The following is a 24,703-nucleotide window of genomic DNA, read 5'->3' as shown; positions in this document are numbered from 1 at the left end:
TCGTCTTCTTTCAATTGGTGCTTATCTTCATCGCACTCTCTCCCCATTCCTCCACCATTAGCCGGAGCTCCACACACTCACTACCCGGTAGTGGACAGCCAGCGACCGACGAGGGGCAGAAAAAAAAGCCCAAAACTAAAACTAACGACCTAAAGGATAGTTTATTCCAGCAACTGCCCGACTCGGTCCTATACGGGGATGGGGATGGAGGAACGCACAGACACAAGTTTGTGTCTACGAATAAATGGCTCATCTTTTGCGCTTGCTGGATGCCTAGCTCATCCCCCCGCTCTGTGGGCACAATGTTCTCTATCTCCCGTGCTTTACAACCATCCTAATAGGTGAGGAAAATTTGTGTCTCTCTGTGTATATTTTAGACATTTTTGTACCAGAGGGGAAGGAGAGAAGCAGGCAACTCCACTCCGGTCAGTCGTGCCGATCGTCACCGTTGTCCAGTCCACACGATCGTCGTCTTCTTGAGGAGGGCTTCTTTTTTTTCTGATTCTTCCCCTAAAGCCCCACTGAAGAACGCACAGTTACAACGGGTTTTGCTAGGTTTTGGGTGCGCGGTAGAAAAATGACCCAAACGCTCCACCGAAAAGGCGGGCGGACGAGAAGCAGCGAAGGAACGAGAGATAAGACATAAAATATTAAGCAGTGATTTATGAAATCATGAAGATATACTATTGCTTACAAATCGTAAATTTTCAAACTTTATAATAGTGATGATGAAATGGTAAACCTGGCCCGTGCCGGGACGCTGCATGTGGAGAAGAACCATCTCCCCAACTGTGTCGCACTCGGAGGTCATGATAGGGAAAGAAATATTGTGCTTCCCTCCCAGGGGAGGGGGCCTTTTTCCTGCCCTCCGTTCCCAACATTTCTCCTGGGCTCGGGCAGCAACAAGGGGCCGACGATAGTTTTCCACGGTACGTTTGAGATATGGGCATCGAAACAAGACGGCACGAGGAACCAGCCGGGCTTGGAAAAACCTACACTTACAATCGCCCGGCAGGGGGGTCTCCAAGAGCAACGTTGCCAAAATAGTTACCTAGCCGCTAGTTGGACTATTTGTAGTACGATTTGACCAACGAACCGTATCCATGGTGGACCGCTCTCCCAAAGCCCACCCGTTTTCTTTCGGATTTTTTTCGGACACAAATCTAGTTTGCCGTACCGAAATACCCAACCGCCATATATCAGTCAGACGCTGGTTGGCAGCCGTTTCTGGCCAGCGTCAGATTTATGTCACATTTAACCGACCGAAAGGGTGCTTAAGAACGACTCATTGAACCGGCCCGGTACAACCAATAAAATCACGACTATGGTTGAGACTGTTTTAGCCAAAAAACAAAATAACGAATGCGCCACTTCTTATGAGTGATTGCGTCGGGAGGGATTCTGCAAAACAAAACCTTATCAGAATGGTCACCTCAACACACACACACACGCGCACAGGGCACAGAGTCTCGATGATAACTCATTTTGAAAAGCAATATCATAAAAATGAAAAATATCTTCCTCCACGGTGCGTTCCACCGTAACGAAATTGTCAAAGAATTTTCAACACCTACCATACCAGTGTTCTTCATCCATCATGGCGGCGTGGATCCCGTGTCCTTGAGCGTCGGAATAGCGGAAAGGCATTCCTTCGCCTTATCGTACGCGTGTAAGCCAAACGCGCCGTAAAAAAAAAGAGAAAAAAAAGCATCAAACCATCCATTTCAGTCCAGTCAGGCGTTAGATGAACTTCGGCGTTCAAGGTGAGGCCCACCGATCGAAACGGCAGGCCCAACCGATTCACCTTCAGCTCAGCTGCCCCCTTTGGCCGAACCGAAACCGAAAACAAAAGCGAAAAGCTCAACCGAGCGGGGCAGCCGATGGGCCGGCAGGCCACTACTTTGGCAGAGGGCGGACGGAAATTAAAGTCAATTAAAACCTGCTGCAAAACGGCAACACCACAGCAGCAGAGGAAGAAGACAAAAAGCCAAAATGCCAAAGACAAACAACTCAGGGAGCAGCAGGGTAAGCAAAAGCTTCCAAAGCACCAAACAAATGAAATAAAATATGGAAGTCATGTGAGGTTGGCCATTGAGCAGGAGGTGGAAAGCGGTGGAAGGTGGCAGCTCACAATTCGCACTCACGCACGCACAAACCAAAAAGAAGCGCGACCGATGGGGAGACACCACCTTAAAGCAACAACAACAACAAAAACCCTCCGCCACAGACAAACGGTCACAAACGCCCCAAAACCCTTAAACAGCACGTCTTCGCTACTTCGATCCACACGGCCGGCCGGACACACACATCCGTTCGGGCCATATCAGCGAACGGATCCGTAAACGACGCGCTGCTAGGACAAACAAACGCTGCGGCCGTCCACCCAGCCAGCCGTCCTTCCTGGGGTTCGGGCAGGGGGGGGGGCTGGGGTTTCCATTGTTGGCGGAAACCAAAACCATCGCGATGCGCGCAATCCGTTCCACGTGTTCGACACTTTTAGTCATCGGGGCTGTGGATATGGATATCGGTTCGAGGCAAAAAGGTAAAAATGTACGAAAAAAGGAACGGAGCGCTGCAGCACACGGCGCAGGAGCAACAGTTTTTGAATCACCAGTTGCAGAAGTTCGGAAGGAGATGTTCTAAGTACAATCAATATTTTAGAGTAATGTTTTAAAATAATTGTTTGATCAGAAATTCCTGTATTAATATCAGCAGCAAAGGGCTTGGCAACTCAAGAGATAGTTAGTTGACAGTACTGACGGCGTACAGTAAAGTAGTATATAATTATGGTATACGCGGGCCTAACGATATATTAAATCTTGGCTAAAAGACCTCTTAAGAGAATCAGTCCTAAGCCTCATTACGGGAAGTCAAGCCTTAGTTGGATAGTCAGGCCTCACTACGGAGAGACGGTTCGGATGAGTTTTGAACCCTGGTCCTGTCATGTGAAGACCAGCGCAACTATCGTCTCAAACTCCGGTTAGAGCTATTGTAGATCATAAGAGCACAGAGGGCATATAGAAGTACACTCTTAGTTCTCCTATCCAGAATTAGTAGGGGACGAGTAGGGGACAACACTGACTCTGTGGACAATGGGTATTTAGAGCGTGAATGAAGTTCGTTGAGCGATTTATAACATCCCAAACGATTTACCACCAACTGCCGTAGCCATCAAAGTTCAAAATATAAACCTTCCAAATGAAAGTGAATTAATTTGGAGCCGACTCATCCATTGAACTGTCACGCGTCTGTATCGACTACGATAAACCACCGATAACAGCTGACTTCATCGATAAGAACTCCCCGAATGTGTAACATCGAGTGGGCTCGCACATGTAGTTAAGCTTTTATCGACCGGCCTACCGGAAGGCGATAGGTTAAAAGGTTCATTTCGTTGCTGCTGCGTCAACCGTGCATCGAAGATCCCATGAACTGTCGCCACTGTCGTACGAACGACCGCTGCGGAGGTGAAGCGCTACGGTGAGTCACGGAGGTCACTTCCGTCCCAGTGGTGACGGAGGTTTTACCACGCTGCTAGAACCGTCATATAACTGACCTGACCTCAGGAGGAGAGTGGTCGTTGCACGGCAACGTGCTCGAAGAAAGATCGATTGCATAGGGGCGTTTGACAACAGGGAAGGTAGCTGCTATGACATGCCAGCTAGCTGTCAAGGGCATTCAAAGGCGACTAAGCAGGCGAACACGAACCAGCACGGGTTTACACTCAAGAGTTGCATTCTAAACGAGTTAAGCTTTTTTCAAGTTGAAATAAAACTCGGAACGAGCTTTTCTTATTAAATTCCTTCTTGCAATTGCTGCAAGTGCAACATGTTCACACAACAAGCACCATTAAACCATTGACAAAACCCGTTCAACCACAACCTGCTAGAACATATCGTCACGCAGCAAAAGAAGCCTACTCCAACCAGCCCTGCCGTGCGTGCCCTGCCCGCGTGCGAGCGTGCCACGGAACGAGCCAAAGCGCACCGAGCAGCGCTACCGGAAAATGAAGCCATTAGCTAATTTTACGTACGATTTAAGATCGGCTCGGCGCAAGTACCGCCGACAGCGGTTACCGCCAAACCAGCCAACATAAAACGCAACATACCGACCGTTTTTTATGTGCGGCCCGCAACAATGGCCCGGGTAAATGCGCGTATGCGATGCGGTGCAGTGCGGTGATAGCGAAACGGTGATGATGATGGTAGGAATTATTCAATTATAACCTTCGAATCCGTCCGAGCAAACACGTGCCACGTCGCTGTGCAGGCGCGGCTTCGTGCGGCTCCAGGCTGGAGGCAGGCTGGAGGTTGGGATGGGTCGAAATTACCTTCAAACACACAAAACCCGCCGTACCGCCAACGCAATCACCACCTTTTTGTCCCGACGGAATCATCGCCAACGGAAGACCGGTTTTTCGGAATGGCCGGGGCTTTGCGGGTGTGGCACGAACAACATCGTCGACGACGTCGACGACGACATACACGCACTGACGAAAGAGGATCATCTTTATGCGCTTTTTACGACCGTATCCTCCCTCGGCTCGCGGCACGGTGCGACAGCGGAACCGGAACACCCGTGCGGAAGCATAATCAACATCCAGTACGGTCCGTTACCATGGAGACGGCGCTCGAGACGCACCTTCTCGTGCAGCAAAGCCAAAGCTTTCAGTTTCGATCGCACCAATGATGCAGTTTTCTAAAGAATTCTTAAGAATACTGCTTCAACCATCCAGTCTCTCAAGTTATTGTAACTCCAACCTCAAACAGAGCTCCAGCGCACAATCTCCGCTTAGCACGCATCGCTTGCAGAACAACGTGCGTATCCATTAAGATGGCAAATATTTACGCCATCTCTCAAGCGCGCTTCCAATACCCGGTTTGGAACGAAAGTTCTGCCTGCCCGTGGTGGAATCGGTTTTGCGTACAATTGCTGCTGCTGCTGCTGCACGCCCTCCGCGAATCGACAACCTGTCTCTCGCGTACGGCTCCTCACGTGCCGTCAGCATCATCATCCTGTTGCCGTTGTGCGTAGTACACGCGCACACGACTGTTTGCAATTTCAATAGTTTGCCACTCTTTGTTTTACCAGCTCTTCTCGGGCGCGGGATGAAATAATGCCTGATAATCGCGCAAATATGAAAAGAATATAATGCTGGGTGCCATTATTACACACCGGGGAATTCGGAAGTGTTTTCTCCCGGGGCCGGCAGGTACCGGCAGGTCCTTCTCCCTGTGGGGACATTTTGATTGTTTTTGTATTATTTATTATTTGATATTTGTTGCGCTCGATGCAGGGGCGCCAACATTGGATGGCTCGAACTTTATTCGGAGAAAGGGCTTTCAAAGTGATTTCTTATAATGTGATGCAAAAAAAGAGGGGGTTTAGAAGTTGAATCTCTCGAGGACCAATTAGAAGGAATCTGCATAATGGAATCCAGAAATGATAACGGTTTTGGAGTGGAAAAAAATGTCGAAAACACCCTGGCATAATGGCATTCCTAACCCACTCGGACATTGTTTCTCGGACCAAAACCTCCACCAGGAGTCACTCGCCAATCGGCTCTATAATTTGAATCCATCGTTTTGTCCGCTTCTCATCAATCAGCTTCGTTCGTGTAATTGTTCCGAGCTCCAGTTCCCAGACTGGACTTTCTTCTGGTGCCAAGGGCTCTCTGCCCGACCATTTAGCAGTGCAGCAGTTTGGGGCGTTGGATCATCACGGATTATTACCTTGAATTTTGTCTGCACCCGAGGGAATCCTGGGCCGGCCAGCCAGCCAAGAATTTGCCGTCGCCGTCGTGGTCGGCTTAGTGGAGGGTTGGAAGCATCTTTTTTTTTGTGCAAATAAACGCCCAACATTCTAGAGCAGTATTGCATCCCTGGAACTGGACCGTACCGAAATCGAAACTCGACCAACTCGGGGATGATGATGATGATGATGCAGGGATTTCGATCGTGAAATCGATCCACCTGCGGGGCATCGATCCGTTAAGTTTTGCTGGCTTTTCCAAAGCGGATCCGCCCTTTAGTTGTTCGCTTGGTGTGGCTTCTTCTTGGTCTCCTCGCTGTGCAAAGAAAGAGCTACCTCGCGTGCTGCTGACACTAGCGGACAGACTTACAGCATATTTAAATGTACATTTGTCTTAAAATTGGAATCCCATATCTTCTACAGAATTTATACAAAGAATTCTGATTTATAGGAAAATATCCCAGAAAATGATGCCGAAGATCTCCTCGGAAAGAATTCTCAAGAAGAGCATCAAAACTCATCCGTCACTGTGCTCTGTCAAACATTTTTGCATATACCACCGACTGCAGCTAGCCATCTCCACTGGCCGCCCCGTTTTCAGCTCCACGACCACCGATAGCGTGCTCACAGTCGGAAACTCGCTTAAGCGACCCACTCCACACCAGTCAGTGTATCGTTCGCCTTTCTCCGCCAGACAGCCCGGGTCGGAACGGGACGAGCGCCACCACGAAGATCGACAGCTTCCAGACATGCCGACTGCAGCCAGCACGAAATGCATCCAGACTTCTTCCAGGCATTCATGATTCCCCTCGCCCAAACCCCATCTCCACGACGTCAGAAAGGTGTGGAAGAAATTTTGACCGTCTCCTTGCTTTTGTTTCTGGCTGCGAGAAGAAAATATTTCTCGTGTCAATTTTGCTCGCCATTCCACGTTCCTCGCCTCGCGCCCTTCAGCACGAGCGTCTGATATCTATTTTGCTCAAACGATTCGTCCGATGTCTAGTGGAGAAGCCTCGAGGCTGCTGGCTGTGGACTGTGACGTGACTTCTTCATCCATCGCCCCAAAAGGAAGGAGAGACAAGAGAAAAAAATCGTAACTTGATCGAATTGAGCTTCGAATGCTACACGAACACGAGCGAGCCGAAAATTTCTTCGCCCTCTCGACTCTCAAATCTCGACCCAGGCAAAGCTGGTGGACGTGGATGGGGGGAGGGGCAAAATTATTAGATTTGATTTTGATTGGAAAGCACGAAAACTGGTGCCCAAAATGCTCCCAACTCCCCCAGCATAATAATAATATTGGCAGTTTGCAAACCTTGGCGAACCTTGACGAACCTACAGTCAGACTAGCGAGCAGTTAACGGTGTGAAATCAAACCGAATCGAAAAGTTCCTTCGCTCCCCACTGATCGACTCACTGATCGATTTAATCGCCCATAATAGCCTCCTCATGTGACTGAATCATTTGCAGATAATCAACACGTTTAGCGAAACCCCCGGCCCGCAGTTGACTAATCCTTAAAGAGCGGCCGAGCGCCTTTTAATCATATGCAAATCAGTGGACCGATTATGAGCCGGTCTGGGGTGCCAGGCGCGGCCCGTACCACGGATCGCTTAAATCGCTAAGTGCAAAATTAAGAACTCTATCATTATTGCACCTGCTTAGTGTGGCTGGTGTTGCTGCTTCAAGCAAACTTGTCTCCGGCGTACCTTTTCGATCAACCCACTCCCAGTCGCAACGAGCAGTAGCGCACAGCTCCTTCACTATTTGTTCACATTGTTGCAAAACCAAAAACCCACAAACGGCCTAATGCAATCGATTCGGATTCGGGGCGAAAACAATTTTAGCTTCGATCGGTTCGATCCCTCAGCCCTTATCCACAACACCACACCGATCGTGACCGATCGTCTGGATCGCGGAAGCTTGATTGTGGGTTTGGCGGACTCTCGCACGGTAGCAGCGGTTGAAATTAATCACTAATTTGTAAATCATGCACCTCGGATACCAGACGGGAAGCCTAAATGGTCCCACTGTACTACCCTTAACCGCACTCCCTCCCGTCTAAAATGGCCTCCTTGTCCTCCTCCTCCTCCTGCAGCTGGAGCTCCATGCCAAAGCGTTCATTAAATTTAACGGGAAAAGCATCAACCCTTTGTGGGGTCTGGTGAGCCCTGGTGAGAAAACGCCATTTTGGGTTAAGGAGTGCGAGAGGACACGTCCAAGCAAAAACACACGATCGATTGACAAACGATGCACCAAACCGATGTAAGAGTACGGCACTGATCACCGAAAGCGGCAGAGAGAGAGAGAGAGAGAGCGCTGTGCCGCACGGACACGGACACGTAAGCGTCTTATTAATAACCGTTTTAAAAACTATTTATTTAATAACACCCCGTGCGGTCAATAATTAGAACAAATAAAAATAAAAATCTACCCGCCGGGCAGATCGCCGATCGCCGGCCGGCAACTCCGGGGCTCCGGGGCGGTGTTGTGGACAAAATTCATCGTACGCATCATCGTACGTGTGCAAATTATAATCTTGCCACTGAGACGATCGATGCAAGTGGACGATAAACTGTCGGTGGCTGTGATTAAGGGTGGAAAGCAACATTGCTCGCAGCTTTGATCGAGTGAGCGAGCGAACGAACTAGTGTGTCACTGGTCGTTTTATCTTAATAATTTATTTATTTAGTTTTGAAAACCCTGCCCTACCTTGAAATTTAACCAATCGATCCTGAATCATGTGAGAAATGGGTTGTGGACCAATTTTCAGGTCCTTTCAGGCCGCTTGTTGAGCTGCTTATCTGCAGGCCGGAATCATCACCTGGCAGACATCACCGAGTTAGCAGCGAATCAATCCACGAGATGAAATGATCAGTTATTAGACACAGTTTTTACACTTTTACTTCCCCCCGTTAGGCCATCTCTTTTTTTTGTTCGCAATCACTTAGATTGTACACACTAAGCAGTAAATGGTAGTTAAACCGATCGATCGCCGGCTCGATTGCACACTGTAAACGCCCGTTTTTCTCTCTCTCTGCCCAACAAACAGAGATACACACTCGTCAGCAATCACCTCAACGTTCTAGTTTGGGCCGCGTGTGCGGGGAAACGATGATGATTACCGGCCAACGGGGACACAGTGACACAAGTGGACTGATGATAGATCCGCTCGCCCAGACACGGTCAGAATTGGGGCCGGGTGGTTGAGACGCGATATAAAAGGAAACATAAATCATTAAGATTGAGGAGTGCATAGATGAGCTGTTAGCGGGCAGTCGCCGGGTGTAGTAGGTCGTTACGTTGTTTGTGCACGCGCACGGCTGTTAAACGCACTGCATTACTGCACCGCGGCAGACTTATTGCGGGGCAGCAGCAGCTGGAGTGGCCCGCTTAAGGTCGACTTGTGCAGTTGCTAGAACAACGCACAAGACGACGCTCGATTAGGGTATGCCCCCGGTCGGCCCTAGTGGTTAGGGCTTTGCAGACACTCACAAGCAAGAAAAAACGAGCCCACTTATGCTCTTGATGAGTTGACAGCAAGTGTGCCAGAATTTGTTCCGAAACAAATTCTACGCAAGTCAATTTTCTCTCAGCTCTTCAATTTGTAGCTAATACAAAAAAGTATTCTTAAGCATCACATAACAGCACGATGCAAAACACCTGTCCCACACTGTCCCGGTGTAATGCGAACGACAACCGTGTGACAGACCAAACAACTGTCCACAACAAGGGTTGATAAGGACAAGAAAAGAGAGCTCCCAACCAATCCCCCCCCCCTCCCCCCCCCCTCGGTTCCCCCGTACGTGCCGATTAAACGCATGTAAACGTGTGATTAATCTTATAATTTTTCAATTAATCATTCATTTCGAGAAAAAATATTGAATTATCCCTCATCAATCCCGACCAGCAGCAGCACCGAGACTCAGGAGAAGGCTGGAAAGGATGTGCTTAACGACCCGAGCACCGATCAATCCCCCGACTCGTCTTACGGCTTGTTAAAAGGCTTCGCAAAATAGAGCTCTCCCCCGTTGGGCAGATCCCCGTCCTTTTATCCCCCTCATTATGTTTCCTTCTCCTTCTCACCCTCTCTCTCTGTCTGCCTATCGTTTGTTCCCTTTGTAATGTTGATGGGTGTTAAAATGTCAGTAGCTCTTTTCCGTGGCTCGCGATCGATGCTCGCGCTCAATCACGATTCGATCCACCTGTCACTTCCCGACCGAACGGACGCAAGGCCAGTCGGAGAACGGCTCAAAGCGAAAACCCTCCATTCCATTTTCGATCGCAATCGAGCATCGATCGTCTGTAGATCATATTTCAAATGAAGGAAGCAGAGGGCAAAAACAACGCCACCACGCAGTCCATCCCAACGATCGGAAGGTGGTTGGACACTTTGCTCAATCTGAATGCTTCATCATCATCATCATCGCCATGGTCGCCGACGTCCTCGTTGTCGTGTGGCTCTCCTTTTTGTTTTCGTTTGCTGCCACTGCCCCGTTCAGTGCCGCCTTCTGAGCGAAATTCATAATATAGCAACATATAAGAGAGCGCGCACGCGGCATAACTGCGGCACTAGACAATCACAGCACGTGAATAGACCCGACCCGTAGAACGGAAACTAGTTGCAATTTTCATAAATTTCCTTTTTAACTGCCAACTAACCTGCCCGGCCGGCTGGCCCGCACTGGTGGCGATGGAGACAATTGGCGCATAGCCAGCCCAACCGCTCGCCCACAACGCCTATCTTCACTCGGTGGTCTGCGTAAAACCGTGCCGCAATCAACATAACGACGATCGGCAGGAAGAGCACGGGCCTAGGAAAGAAAACAATTCATGCTTCGCTACTATCGACGCGAGATCATTGCCTGCCAAGGAATCGGTGTCAGAGACGCTTTACGTTATCACAACACGGAGAATGACGGTGAACAGCAACAAAAAAACGCAACCTCCATACACGTGTACGCAGAGAAATTTGCAAACGAAAGCCATAAATGTGTGTGTGTGTGTGTATTAATTTTGCAAGACATTAAAAGAGAAACCGAATGATTATGCTCCATCATAAACTAAGCCGCTAATGAAGATGAGGGTTTGTGATTTTTTTTTTTTTTGTGTGAGGTCCGCGTTAGTGTGAAGTTTTAATGGAGGAAGATTCGTTCAGGAAATCATCGATCAGATCGAACCGTTTGGGCCGATCGGACTCATTTCTTCGTCATGTGCTGTGAGAGTGATGAGAATCATGAGCATGGTGAGGATCCTGCCCATGGTAAAGGTTCATGGTTCATGGGACAATCCTCCTGTACTGAAGACTGATTATCCAACTACTTGGTATAATTGAGTCTAGTAAGTTCGAATTGACAGGCATGGCCTTAGAGGTTGTTGGGCCAAAAAGAGAGATTGAGGCTCATAAGGATTTTGGGCAGAGCAGTGGGCTTGTTTCCTACGGCGATATTAAGGATTCCTAAGCTTCTTCTCAATAGTCTTCGGTTTGTTGAGCTAATTCCTATATCTTCAGATCAGAGGTATCATCAGATCCATCCTGGACAGTTAATTAATCCAACAGTACTGGAGACCTCGTAGCACACATCAATCTGACTGATTTACGTTTGGCACTAGATTGAGCTAGATTGTGGAATATAACACAGCTTCGATCTTATGCCACCTTGTATCTATGCCCCAAGTCGTACACGCCTTGCTGTCCACGCTAACCTAACAACGATCCACTTCTTCCACTAAAACCTCCGATTAGTATTCCCGTGTAGCGTTCCTCTTCAACAAACTATCCCCGTTCCCAGCTTATTTTATCCGCTCCGATCGTTTGTAGTAAATGTATCTAAATTTCCCTTCTCCCTGGTGCTGGACGAACACGCAAAAACACACGTAAACAGTGTGTTCACCCCACCCAAGTGTCCTCCGCAGCCAGCGAAAGCTTCGCCTTCCACTTGAAGGCGAATGAAAAATCAATCAAAATCAATTTCGCCCCAAACGGGCATAAAACTCGTCGACACCCGAACACGCGAATGCCAGGTTGGTCGACGTGCCAGCCAGGAATTCATTTCGTATTCAAACAATATATGCTACATGAGCGGAGTACCGTATCAATTCCACGTCTTCTCGCACGCCCGTCGATGATGTCCTAGAGAAGGCGCGCAGGTGCACCATTCCCGGGGTGGGATGGGTTTTCTTTCTTTTTCTTGTGCTTTCGCATGCCAGAAGAAAGTCCCGGTCCGGTGCACACGGTACCCGGTACAGCACGAAAAGTAGTCCAAAGTGGCTGCTGCTCTCGGTTTGGCTGCCCTCCTGCGATTCCCATTACATCGTCCATACATTTCAATATCCACGGCATATGTATATTTGTACGTACAAATAATAAAATAAACCAAATCAGTCGCCATTCGGGCGTTTCGGGCGAAGCCTTATCGACCCGTTATGCCTGATATTGAGCCCTTTACGATACAACCCTGCCCTGCCCCCGGCCGGATGACAATTGCTCGAAGGAACGCGCGAAAAAAAAAGAAGTATTTCACCTTCCGGATACGGACAAAAAAAGGGGGAAACTGTAGCCACCGTGGCCGATAATAACACGCAAAGTAATAACGCGTATTTGCATTATAAAAAGCGCACACATTCTGAGCGCACGGTGTGGCGCGATGGGGCACGGCCCGCCCGATGGATTTTCAATGTTACGCTTCAACATATTATGCAGATTTGGCGATGCATAAATATCGTGACCATGTTGCGACGGACGTGTGGGTCGGCACGCTCGTCTTCCCAGCGCCAAACATTTGGAGCATCTATCCGGTACTCGGAGTTCTTGACGTAAGGAATTGTTGCGAAAAGAAATCGGTCCCATTACCACGTACCGAGCGGGCAGGTTCCGCGTGTCTAATACGACGCATCCGCATCAAGTTAGAGACAGATTCCAGCAGAATCGCGCGAACGTCCTAGCCGGTGTATTGTTTCTAGCTAGAGCTGTGGTTGCGAAGCGCTTACTTACCAGAATGTTTACCGATCCGTGTTGCCGGTAGTGTGTTCCCGGAGTTGTAGAGCCCGGAGCAGAAGGTCGCGGTCGCGAACAGATCAACCAGACGGATTACGTGTCCGCGAGCCACACACACACACATACGAACGCGTGCAGGCCGGCACGTCGGTTCCCTGTTGATGGCTGCAGCACGGTTGAGAACGGATCAGTGGCAAACGGAACATCAGTTGGTACGGAATTCATTGTCGATTCGATAGGCGTACGCCTTGGTGCGCTGAGGGCTGGACCTGCCGGCGGCTAGGTGTGGATGGCAGACGACACAACGCGAGCACGTCATCGTTTGGCGTAGCACAGTGGTCCCAGCTGATGGCATTAGGAAGTCAAAATTGAACCTTGCGAATACTGGAAGATTTGTTGAGGAATGATATTTCATTGTACTGTTTGTTGAGTTTGTAGAATTGAAAAGGTTGCGTATCACTTATACGTAAATGTCTTTCTCTTAAAAGCTCCACCACAACAACTTCTTGATTAACATTCAACGCATAGAAGAGAGATAAAACTAAATCGCCGATAAATACAATCATCAGGAAAAACGCTGCGTATGCGTATGAATTTTTATACAACCTCCGAAACACACTTGTTGAGTATTCAAATAGAACGAAACTATCCTTCCCTTTACTACAGCTACCAACCTCCTTCGCTCTCCCCCCAAAAGAGCTGAGGCGCAAATAAAGTATGTACTCGATGCCACTCCTTCCACCATTCCTCAAACGGCTTCCAATGGGAGATCCCGATCCCGAAGTCCCTGTTTGAAGAAAACTCCCCGAAAAACAAAAACGAGCGACTCGTACCCATTTATACACCTTTTGCACCTCGACAATGCTCCGCAGGCAGTCGTCAGTCAGCAGTCGCTGCTCAATTGAAATCATGGCCTGCATGCGCGGAATGCAAAATTTGCAACCGGACCGGGCGACGACGACGATACATGCACGCGAAATCCGTCTGTCGTCACCGTGGTCACCACCACCGCACCGCTCTTCCCTATTCCGTCCACCGAATGGAAACGCAACAGTTTGCCTCACATTGGCCACACAAAAAAGTGTGTGTGTGTGTGTGAGTGTGTTTCCAGCAGCAGTGCGCTATGTTTCACACAGGCCTTTCCACCTTGTCCCAGGGCCATCCCGTCGTCCGGTCGGTTCTCTCCTGCGAGTGTGAGTTCGTGCAGTGTGCAATAAAATTTATCCACCACCTTGCACCACGCGCATTCGCCTAGGTGCACCACGAACTGCATTCGCTTTGCTCAGTGGAGCACCCCTCACTCCGCGTATGCACCGAAGGTTTTGACATTGTTTGTGAGCTTTGCTTTTGGGAATTCATTTATTCGGCGTGTCAATAGGCGTAGTTGGTCGAAGAAACCGTTGCGGTCTTGATGGTGGCTGACGGTTTCGCGATATTGGCAACTTGGTGGCGTCCTTCGGCATGTCTACCGTTTTCTACTACCATCCCTGATCGACGGCGTCGTGTGGCACAGATTTTTGGACATCGAAGTAACCGGTGCGTGTAGGCCCTTGATTGACGACATCTAGTAGACTGATGTCTGTTAGGGCTCGTCTACACGATAGCTTTTCCGTTGCTAGGCGACTGACGAAAAAGTGTTCTCTGGTAGTAATGCTAGCACATCCAAGAGTTTTGATAGAGAGAGAGAGAATTTCGAAGTCAAAATTGAAGTCAGCCTTTAGGTCTTATAAGTGTCAGAGACTAGGTGAACAGCAAATAAAAACCTAAAGGTTTTCAGCTACCCAGAGGGCAGAACTTTCCAGAACCGTTCTCCATTACCGTGCGATCGATCGCTTGACTTGACCGTGCGCCGTTCCGTAATGAAACGAACGGTGGCCGGCTAACGGCTAAGGTGAACCCAAAACCCATTGGCGCGCATCCGCCGTGTAACGCTACGGCACACGCTTCCTGTTTGCTTCCCTCACCGTACCCGCACCTCCACCCACCCCCCTCCTGCGCCCACCTCCACCCTCCCAAGACGGATCCTCGGGTCGCGGAAAGTCACTGCCACCGGTGCCAGTCACCGGAGCCACTACGCTCGCCCTGTCACAGTTCACTTACCAGTTTGCGCATTGACCTTTTACTTTTAGTCCATCAATCAAGTCGATCGCCACCGGAGGAGTCTACCGAACGGCACGCACCCGTGTGCACCCTTTAGCGCTTGCTGAGCACCACCGTTGACACGTTGGCTCAACACCACCGCTTCCCCAATCGAAGCGTTCTGTCGTATCAATCCGACGACACACTAGCACATTCTCGTGCAGCGTTCCAATTGAAGCTACAACGCGCGCGCTCACGATCGACGCAGTGCGACGACCAACGCGCGCAGTCTGCGTAGGCGTCCTGTCGAACAAGATCAGCACGGTCTCTAACGCTGCTGCCACTTCAATTCCTCACACACACACACTACTCACATCGGTGACCTTGTTCAATTTCACCCTCCACAACGGAACGGAAACGCGCGTCTTATACCTCTGGCAGCAGCTCTAAGCTGAGCTCGCCGAGAAACAACTCCTACTCACATCTCGCAGCACACACTGCGTGATCGTGTAGTTCCATGCCATCTCGGTGGTTGCACTTGCACAATCCGCTGGCTGCTCGGTGTGCAGCGTTAACTCGTCGGGTCGTGCCCAACGCCGTCCGCACGACCCTTTTGGGCCGATGAGCTGGTCATAATATGCGCGAGTGCGAATACACTCAATTACCCGCGCTACCATCAATAGGGGCATTGGGTGAAACATTGTGATACTGCCAGCACTTCAGGCGATCATTACTGTAGGTCCCATCAAATCACCGAGAGCTCGCTCTCTCTCTCTCTCTACCTCGCGTCGATCAGGACAATCTTACCGATTAGATGGAGATTACTTGTTGCTTCACGCACGAATGCGACACCTTCGGTTTCGTCATGGCTCGAAATGGGTTTACCTGGCCACTCTGGCGCGGGAGCGATCTCAGTTTTGATCCTTTCCGATTCGTTTGATGCGATTTGCCACCCTTCGGTAGCGCTGGGGTAGGTGACCGGATCATCCGGATTTATCACGTGTGTACGTGATCACGATACGTATCCGAATTCCACGCTTCCCGCGGAACGTGGGACCGAACCACACTTCACTTTGAGCTTTGTTTCCGCACGCCCCGAATCTCTGGCAATCGGTCGCGCTCGGTTCCGGAATTCAGGCTCAGCTCGGGTGACGTAGTTCAAGCAGGGAGTGGCCACACATATCGCCACAGATCTCAAGACCAAGATATATTTTCTACCCCATGACTCACCCCGGTGAGCCAGCGACCACGGTAATGATTTGATCTTTCTACCAGCGTCTTTGTGTGGCTTGTATTGATTTCTGCCCAACCGTTCCCCGCCATGTCTAAACATTGTAAATAATCAATAAATTTTCTTCGCCTGACATCCTTCGCTATTATCGGCGATAAAGTTTTATTGCCGAAAAAGCCAACTATTTTTATGTATGTCAGCGCGATCGCGGCCCAACATGTCCCATCCCTACGATGGGGAAGCGTGTCATCATTGGCTGCTGAGCCGAACCGGGTGTTCGGGGCTCGTCATCACCAACCAGATGACAAGGTGACCATGTTCGTTCGTTAAATCCTCACGATGATCACCGGGTTTTTTTTTGTCTTTTTCAGCAAGCTGGAGGTGATTGATTCGTTAGCCAAATGGTGCTTCTTACCAGCTGGATTTCCTCCTAACGCTGGCGCGGGTTGAATGACAGCAGTACAATTTTGAGTAATTTATGGCACGTGGCCCAACTTAGTTACATGTGAAAGTGTGCCAAACGAACGATAAAGAAGGATGATTTAATATTGTCCTCATCGCTCTCCTTAAACGCTCGACCAACGATCGTCCGTGTGGTAAGATGCATCGCGCTTTTATGTTTCAAGGTGTATAAAATAAATTGCGCTTGTAGTAGGAGCTCGATCTCAATCACCACAAACACTCTAGCACTAATCAAACGTTACGTTCGGTACTCACCTGAAACCTCGCGCCCGGTCTGGTCTGCTTCACTGTCAGTCCCCCATCATGTCAGCATGATGCGCGATCTAGCTAATGCTTTTTATCATAATCCACTGATTAGTCGTCCTACGATGATCGCTTGCGTGTGAGTGTCTGGCGACCCCGGTAGGCAACTTGTACCCGTACCCGAGATCATGGAAACAGGTTCACTAAAGGTGATCCACGATAGCCCACCGATTCCATCGTCTAGACGCTCCGTCTTGGGAGGAAACGTCAACAGGCGGCCACCACACTTCCGTTACGAGCGGTCCAGCTGATCTGTAGAACTGGTCCTCACTATCACAACAAGGGTACTTATCCAATGGTGATTACTGTTGACAAGTGGATCATTCGCACGTTCGACCGCCTCATGAGAGTTTAAATGGAGATCAGAAGAGTTATCACAACAATAATATCTTCCTTTCTACGCCACGTTGATACTCCAATGGGAGAAGTATGGCCTCATCAGATTAAGCTATAAACAATCACTAGCAAAACCCCATTTCAATCGCAATCGTAGGTCCATAAAATTACATATCATAATCGTCCACTACCATTCGCTACCGCCTCAACACCTGCAGCCGATCGCCACCGTTTGTCGATTGAAATTCATAAACCATTCGCAGGCAAATTGTAGGAGGGTTCCTGATGCAAATCACGCTCACACAGCATAAGTGACATTCTGCGCGTTCCTTCCTCACATCGAGCTGTAATATGCAAGTGGAGTGCCCTCGTCGAATTCCCCCCGTGTGACAGCTCCAGACCCGCTCAGCAGCACAAGCGGGAGAAAATATTGTGAATGAATTGAGATTATTTATTAGAGCTTTCGAGATTAAAAAGTTGTTTGAAAAACCAGTTTACCGCGAGTTTAAAAACGGCTGCTGGTGGTTTCTCGTTCGGTTGTGCCGGCCGTTTGCTCAACCGGTGGCGGTGCGCACTTGAACAACCAGAAACACTGACCTTGGACCAGATGGAGAACTGCCCGAGGATTACGTACGTACCATTGATTACCACTTCGAATCCGAATCCCTTAGAGCTTGAACCAGTTCGATCGCAACTTTTGGAACATCTCCACACGCTCGTTCGTCCTTCTTCCCGTCCCACGAAAACGCAATCGTAACCATCTTCGATCGGGTCATAAATTAGCCAAATAGCAGCAGTACCGAAATGGACCTTCTTCGGAACCCGAACATCGGTCCGATACGAGATTCGCTGCTCGACAGCGTGGTCTACCGTGATCGATACAGTGGTGTTTGCACCACCGTGCACACCTGGGGCCCGGGACGACACCGATACACCGGCTGCCGTGCACAACCTCAATTCCCTCGATCGGACAACTCCGACCGTTCTTGCACCGTCGATCGACACGACAACCGTGTCGATGCGCAATGCTTGCCACGGTGGGACAGGTTATCTAATTAATTTGTGTGCCCACTCTGCTCCGTGTGGGTCGCCCATAACCCGTGACAAACCGTTCGTCTCCGATCGGCCGACTCCGCTCCGAGCATCTTGGGAATGGGGAATGGAAGCTCAAATAAAAATAATAAAACAACACACCACTCCACCAACATCGCCTTCTTCCACACAGTCGCGGCAGGACCGAGAACCGTGAAGACAGCGTCGTAGCTCGTAGTCGATTTCTCCCCACGATCGCGCGCGTCGCCGCTGTGCTTGTGTGTGTGTGTGTGTGTTATAAAAATATATAATCTGCTAGATTACTCCTCTATCTAAATCTAACAATGTAATAACTTATATTCAATGTCATTTGTTAGGTTAGGTTTCTCTCCGCCCCGTTAGTCCGTACCACAAGCTCACACACACGGGGCTTGCCTGTTGCCTAGCTGCCTAGACCTTATTGGACCCTCGGAGGCGGAGAAGATCAAGCGTTGAGGTTCGGTTCGAGATTCCACCCTCGAAAGCTCGCCAGAACCCGGTCGAAGGTGTGATCGCGTACAAAAGTGCGACCAAAACGTCGCGACGACACTCCAACCACACCAGCCAGCGGATCAGAAAGATGGGCCCCGATCACTGTTTCTAATCTTGCGGCCCTAAAATTTTGTTAGATATGCTTTTCTATTCTCTTCACCGTACACAGATGATTTTTTGTGTTACTCGGGACAACTTTGGAGCTCCGCGAGGGGTGCAATAATGTTTATTGTTTGTTACTGTACCGGAGCTTTGCTGGGGCTAGAGCGCTCTCGAGAATGGGCAGCTTTGTTTAAGACTCCGGCAGGTTGTAAAAAGCATCTTTATGGGGCGAAATTGGCAGAGCTGCGGAGGAAACGTTTCGGAGCATAATCCCTGATTGAGTAGGAAGAATAGTTTCTGACGAATCAAACTCTCGGTTGGAGGTAAAGCTAAGCTACTCCTCTGCTCCCGAGCATCATCAAACTAATCCTAGACAAATGCACCTTTGCATCGTTCACCAGACAGCGCCGGCAGAATGATGGAGGACTTTGGAAATTTGCACTAAACCATTACGGACGGACGGACCAGTCGAGTCCGCGGCGAGATAACACTGTCAGCGCGAATGTCACCACAAAGCAAAGGCACTGTCATCGCCACTACCCAAAACACGGCCCTAGCTTCCACATCGGACAAGCGACCAGAATAAACATTTCATCAGGCAGGATCGTCCTTGCTAACCGTGCAGCTCGTGCTCTATCCCTGCCACAGCACAGCAAAAAAGGAACCTTGAGCTGACAAATGAAATCAGAGCCACCAGTTCTCCACCCTACTCGGCACCACGAAAGATAAGGGGAAAAAGACGACGCGAAAAGAAAAACCCGCCAGCCAGGGGAAAAATAGAAAAACTTTGTTATAATTTGTCTTTGTTGTCAGCAATTACGCACCGGTTAGAGATTGTGTTTCCTTCTCTATTTAGATTGAATGAAATTGAAACAGGACTGCTGCTGCTGCTCGGTGGCACTGCTCCTTACACTGCCGGTGGTTGAGAATTCCCCCCCCTTCGAGCCGATTTCTTAAACCGGAACCGGGTGCAACTTCCGAAGAAAAACAGAAGCCTTTCCGGCGGCACAGGGTCTTTCCTTTCCAGGATTCCCGTTCTATTGCTGGTTCCTTTTTTTCTCGTTTGGCTGTTCTCTCTCTCTCTCTCTCTCTCTCTCTCTCCCATAAATCCTCGATGCAAACATCCTGGAATGCCGACGGACATGTCACAAGGAGGACAAGTTGACCGTCAACTTGCGAGGACTAGCGTAGCGCCAACTTACGGGGAAAAACAGGATTCGAACAGGGACAAGGGTTCGAGAAGCAAACCGGCGCAAGTACTTGGTCCTCGGCAAGAAATCGCCGACCACAACCAGGGGAGTGTTTGCGATGGACAGCAGGAAAACATGAGACCATTCCATTGCTTTTCTCCGTCTGCTTCGGTGGTCAAATACAGCACCAGTGTTGGATGGTTTTCTGTGTGCTATTTCTTCTAAAAGGGAGAACTTGATTCAATCGATCTTTTTTCCACGAGATTTGATACACCAAGGATTTGGTCAGTGCTATGCTTGGATGCGGTCAAAGCATATTACTCGGGTCTTTGGATCGCTTAGGTTCCCAGACTGTATATACCAAGCGTTCCCATGCACCTAACACACGTTCTCCAGCTTCAAGGCCCCAACTCTTCTTATCACCTTTGGATTATCTCTTCGAAATATTAACGATCGTAAAAGCTACTCTCGCCACGCTCGCTAGCCATGTCAACAAGGCGGCAAGATTATCTCCCAACTTCACCCTTCTCCCGAATCAACCGTTATACTGCAAACGGATCGGATCGATCGAGCAAAGGGGAAACCATCACCCGGCCAAAGCCTTCAAACGCCGAAATTCTATCCACTGCTACCAGACACCGGAATGTGCAGCATTCCGTCACTTTCGTTGTCAAGTGTCAGTCAGCAGCACCTTTCGGGTGCTCCACCCGTACAGCCCGCCGGGCTTGACCGTAATAGCTCCGGGCTTGTCTCGCTCGGAGCAGACAATTTGCAGCACGTGCAGTAACGCTGGGCAAGTTAATTTCAGCCCGGCACGAACATACCTCTCATGATCATCATGATCGTGGTTCGATCGTGCTTCCCTGTGGTAGCATCCTTGCCGGCATTGCTTGGCGGAATTACTCAAAATCCAAACAAATCCTTCGCGCGACACCGCAACTGCTGCTTGCGCTCCCTGCCAAGCATTGGATTCTATCCCACGTGCTCACCATTACGTGCGCACATTAAGGTGATGCGCACGGTAGCGGCAAAGTATCAACTTACCCCGAACACTGCGCTCTGCGTGATTCAGCAACGTTTTGTAAGCAGCCATTTATTCTCTTGTGCAGCGGTTTCGCACTCGCTCGCGATAAAAGCGGGCAAGGCATTTACGCGCTGTCGAGTAAGCGGAGGGATCATTTTCGGCGGTAGTTCCGAGTGAATTAAGATAACTCGCCAAACATGCACAAGTGATTTTTTCGGGTGCTGCTACTTTATTATCCTTTACTCTCTCGGTCCTTGTTGTAGTTTGGGAGGAAACGCATTTTCGTTGGGGTTTTTTATCGTTCACTTTCACACCTACTTTCGATGCAGGAAACCTCGTTTGTTGGAAGCTTTAAGTCAAGTTAACCCAGCTTTTCTGAGGTTCTGTTCTTGAGGTCCTCAGACAGCAAGAGCGCATCACCGAGTCCTGTCATATGTCATAGCGAATCAAAGATTCACAACACCACAACTCGGCAGATATTCCTTAACTGCGACTCCATCGGGGCCAGATCCGTCAACTTCCCCAAACGCAAAACAAAACCTTCTACAAACAGTTAGAAGACACCCATTGTTGTCGCTCTTTGTTCTGTGCATGGCGATCCCAGACACAATACTGCTCCCAGCCGGGAGGTGTTCTTCAGCATCCCCTGCCTGCCCTGCTTGCGCTTCCAGGGACACACGCGCACGGTACGTGGTTCCTCACCGAATCACACCTCCCGGCCGCGTCTTGCCCGTACCATATTAGGTAATGCTCGACTTGGATGGTGAGCAGACCATAACAATGCCACGCATTACAATTGCAAAAATCGGTTTCGTTCGGGAGCGTGGTGCATGCCATGAAGTTTGCCATCTACCCACGGCAAATGCGTTCGGAGAGATGTGCTCGATCGTCTTGATTCTTCCCATTTTCTTCTTCTAAGCAACGTTAGGTCGATGTCCCGAAAGCACTTTCCCCAACCGAACCGAGCGCGAGCCGGACGCACAAAAAACCAAGGTGGGCCAAAAGTAGGAGTCATTGAACACACCCCAAAAATCTCAGAGTCTACGCTGGCTGTTATGTTTAGTTCCTTTCGTCCGTACCCAGCGCAAACTGCATCGAGACACGACGCATAATCGTTGCGTCGTTGCGCATGTGCTAGCCCGGCCACGCATGTCGACGCTTCCTACGGCATTCAGGTGTTGTCAACGGGGTTCGCCGTGTGTCTGGCGGGCACCAAAGAATTCGCTGCACCGCTTGCCCAGGCAAGCGCCCAACATCGACACCGCCACTGCAATTATTATGACAACCATCGGCACAACGACGGACCCTGCCCTACGGGTGGATCATATTTTCGGGCTCGCTCCACAGCGTTCGCCCTTTGCCGAACGCTCCTCCTAGGTGCGTGCTCCACTGCGTACCCCAAAAAAACCCATAAAAATGCATCCTTTCTGCACAAGTGCTGCTGCGCATGTTACACCGATCCATCAATCCTTTCCACGCCGAACGTATCGACCGGCCGACAACGGCGCAGAAGAAAGCGAATCTCCCCAAGAGGAAGAGGACCGCAAATTTGCCATCCCCTTTGCCATCGTATCGCCCGAGGCCACTCGCCAAAACATCCCGGGTGCACGGTTTTCGCTTTTTTCGGGGGCCGTTCTGGTCGGTTGGAGTCGATGATATGGTTTGGAAATATTTCCCGCCGCTCCAGGACAAATGCGTCTGCCACGGTCCATCATCGAAACGACGCACGTGGAAGTGGAATGTGTGTGTGTGTGTGCAAGCGACGAACCCCCGTCCGTCCGATCAAACGGTCTCTAAACGGTTCTCATTTAGGTTGCATTTTAGCGATGGGCAACCGTCGGTCCTGTAGCTCTATCACCAGGAAGGTTCGGGGTAAAACTCGCCGAACAGCGACAGGCGAATTTTGCCCCCCCGGGGAAGGAATTTGAGGCGAGCAATTCTAACTGTTCTTTGGGCATTGGGGCGCATCGAAAAGGGAATGATTTTGCCCCAAGGGCATGATCCTGCAGAAAAGGGGCAACGCTTTGGACCACCGTTCTGCGTGCGTTCGTTGCGAATCCGATTGGATGCAACCGCAATGGAAAACGGTGATGCAGTTTCACTTTCACGATCACGCGAACAGAAATCGAAAAATTGGAAAATAAATTTGTTGGTAAATATTGCACGCCAAATTCTGCCAACTGTCAAACTGTGAGCGAACCTCTGATTGACATTGACAGTTGCTTAGCTGTCAAATTTCATTTCTGATCTAAGTGTTCTCGGAAACTGGACTAATCGTTTCTAACTCAATCAAATAATAAATCACACACATGCAACACTCCGTTCGTTCTCCGGGCCAAGTTCTAGCGCTAGGCGAGTTCCCTCGGGCTAGTTCCAGTCCACCCACTTGTGCACTGGAATGTCCGGGGGTTTTTGTGTGAGCTAAAGCTTATCGAAATACGCAAAAGATATACGCTCACACCACCGCCACCACCGAGCCCTATTTAGCTGTCCATCATGCATGCAAATGCAACCTTGCACTTGGCAAAAACCCGGCACGGAACTAGTTCTCTAGCGGGCCCAAGAATCTAAACGAGGCCGAAAGAAAGAACTCGTGGAGGGCATTTGTTTGCGCAAATGTTAATTATTCTCAGGGGTTTTTTTTATGTTTGAGATAAATCAATAAAAAAAGCTTAACCGGCTATCCCTCACCCTGCCTTCCTACCTTCAGTTCTCTTCCACGTGCGCTAATCCCAAGTCGATCGGCGTTCCGATCACCCGATATGCGTACCACACGCTACGAGACCGCACCAGGCAGCAGTATCTAGGCTAGACTTTTGCACAATAAAATCTTTCTTCACCTTGAGATTTTAACGAGCATCGAGATAAGCGAGAAGACCCCCTAAAGATGATCGTTCAACGAATATAACGACTTGATTAAGGCCCTGTTTACGGAGAGGCGATCGAAACGCGGCCGCCACTAAATCGATCCAGTTTCCAGTCGGCTGGCCGTGGACCGTCCTGGACCATAAATTATATAATTACCAATAAAAATCGGTTTTATTTCACTCGGGTTCTGGTACTCATCCCGTACCTGCCACAGGCCTTGTGGAGCAAACGGGCGAGCGTGAACATTCCAAGGAAGTCTTTTGTTGCCGGCTTTGGTATAAGAATTGATCGTCGCGCTTGAGTCGTCTTCCAGATAACTAACACAGAGAGAGAGAGAGAGAGAGAGAGAGAGAGAGCGAGAGAGAGAGAGAGAGAGCGAGAGAGAGAGAGAAAATTAGCCGCTTTTCTTAAAGAAAGGAAATCAAACCCAGATCAAATTTCCGGTGTACGAATTGGTTCGATTGTATTTGTGTCTAAAGAGGAGACGCACCATCAATAGTGTATTGCCGCGCAAATCCCTCCGCCCGGAGATCATCAAAACAAACCCGATTCTCCTGCCGATGCGATGATGATCAGCATTTATACTACACTTCCGTGCCGAAATATCATCATCTGCATTTCACACAAATAAAATGTTCAATCGGGTTTTTGTTTTCTGTATTTTTATGCGAACAAAACATGTTTACAATCAATCAAACAGATCAGCCGGTGCAGGCAAAGGCAAAGGCAAGAGCAAGCGGCGAAGGAAAAACAAAAAACTTTACGATCATATTCAACACCTAATTTACATGTACGTG

At 49.4% G+C, this 24,703-nt stretch overlaps 1 long non-coding RNA gene across 2 annotated transcripts in view; it reads right to left on the bottom strand.

The window, feature by feature from the left end:
- LOC118510401 overlaps window positions 1-24,218 on the bottom strand; it is a 34,554-nt gene extending 10,336 nt beyond the window's left edge. The window contains exons 1-2 of one of the 2 annotated variants that reach the window (XR_004906003.1): window positions 24,112-24,218; window positions 12,746-13,132 (exon numbers count right to left, since the gene is read on the bottom strand). This is a non-coding gene — a long non-coding RNA (uncharacterized LOC118510401). Of the gene's footprint in view, window positions 1-12,745; window positions 13,133-14,848; window positions 15,195-24,111 lie in introns of those variants that run through there. The other variant, XR_004906002.1, reaches the window with a different exon arrangement.
- Window positions 24,219-24,703: the final 485 nt, after the last annotated feature.

This window comes from Anopheles stephensi, chromosome 3 (assembly GCF_013141755.1).
Source record: "Anopheles stephensi strain Indian chromosome 3, UCI_ANSTEP_V1.0, whole genome shotgun sequence".
Taxonomy (NCBI): domain Eukaryota; kingdom Metazoa; phylum Arthropoda; class Insecta; order Diptera; family Culicidae; genus Anopheles; species Anopheles stephensi.
This window is presented reverse-complemented; position numbering and strand designations above follow the sequence as displayed.